We start from the raw sequence: 1,513 nt of genomic DNA, 5'->3' as shown, positions 1-1,513 counted from the left end.
ACCCTCATAAACATCTAAAAGAATTCCATATTGTCTGCTCCACCATGAAACCTTCAGATGTCCAAGAAGATCACATCTTTCTGATGGCCTTTCCTCATTCTTTAGAGGGAGTGGCAAAGGACTGGCTATATTACCTTGCTCCAAGGTCCATCATGAGCTGGGATGATCTCAAGAGAGTATTCTTAGAAAAAAATTTCCCTGCTTCTAGGACCACGACCATCAGAAAGGATATTTCAGGCATTAGGCAACTCAGTGGAGAGAGCCTATATGAATACTAGGAGAGATTTAAAAAACTATGCGCCAGTTGCCCTCACCACCAGATTTTTGAGCAACTTCTTCTCCAATATTTTTATGAAGGACTCAGTAACATGGAGAGAAGTATGATAGATGCTGCCAGTGGTGGAGCCCTTGGAGACATGACCCCTGCTGAAGCCAGGAATTTAATTGAGAAGATGGCTTCCAACTACCATCAGTTTAGCGCCAAAAATGATGCTATAGTCATTGGAGGAGTGCATGAGGTAGCCACAGACTCATTTGCATCATCTGAAACTAAGAAGCTTGAAGGTAAACTAGACGCCTTGGTTAACCTGGTAACCCAACTGGCCATGAATCAAAAATCTGTACCTATCGCAAGACTCTGTGGTTTATGCACATTTGCCGACCACCATACAGACCTTTGCCCTTCTGTGCAACAATCTGGAGCAATTGAACAGCCTGAAGCTTATGCTGCAAACATCTACAATAGACCTCCTCAACCTCAGTAGCAAAATCAACCACAGTAGAACAATTATGACCTCTCTAGCAACAGATACAATCCCGGATGGAGGAATCACCCTAATCTCAGATGGTCTAGCCCTCAACAACAACAACAACAGCCTTCTCCTTCCTTCCAAAATGTTGCTGGTCCAAGTAGACCATATGTTCCTCCTCCAATGCAACAACAACAACAACAATAGCAGCATCAACAGAGACAACAATCCACAACTAAGGCCCCTCCTCAACCTTCATTGGAAGAATTAGTGAGGCAAATGACAAAACAGAGCATGCAGTTTCAGTAGGAGACTAGAGCCTCAATTCAGAGTTTAACAAATCAGATGGGGCAGATGGCCACCTTGCTGAACCAAGCTCAATCACAAAACTCTGAAAAGCTGCCTTCTCACTCTATCCAGAATCCCAAAAATATAAGTGTCATTACATTGAGGTCGAGAAAGCAGTATCAAGGACCTCAACTAGTAGCATCTTCCTCATCCGTAAATGAACCTGCCCAACATCACTCTACTCCAGAAAAAGATGATGAGAAAAATTTAAAGAGTAAGTTGCCTAACAATTTCTACGCAGGTGAATCTTCTACTGGCAATTCTAACTTACAACAGTAACATATTCCTCTTCCATTCCCTCTAAGAGCAATTTCCAACAAAAAAAATGGAAGAGGCAGAGAAGGAGATCTTGGAAACATTTAGAAGAGTAGAGGTAAAAAAACCTCTGCTGGATGCAATAAAGCAAATTCCAAGAT

General features: G+C 42.2%; 1 non-coding gene across 1 annotated transcript; it reads right to left on the bottom strand.

Moving 5' to 3' along the window:
- Positions 1 to 215: 215 nt before the first annotated feature.
- On the bottom strand, positions 216 to 322 carry LOC113000266 (small nucleolar RNA R71). The gene has a single exon (XR_003265557.1). It is a non-coding gene; the product is annotated as a small nucleolar RNA R71 (small nucleolar RNA).
- Positions 323 to 1,513: the final 1,191 nt, after the last annotated feature.

The sequence above is a fragment of the Glycine max genome, chromosome 18 (assembly GCF_000004515.6).
Source record: "Glycine max cultivar Williams 82 chromosome 18, Glycine_max_v4.0, whole genome shotgun sequence".
NCBI lineage: Eukaryota > Viridiplantae > Streptophyta > Magnoliopsida > Fabales > Fabaceae > Glycine > Glycine max.
The sequence above is the reverse complement of the archived record's forward strand: the minus strand, read 5'-3'. Positions and strand labels throughout refer to the sequence as shown.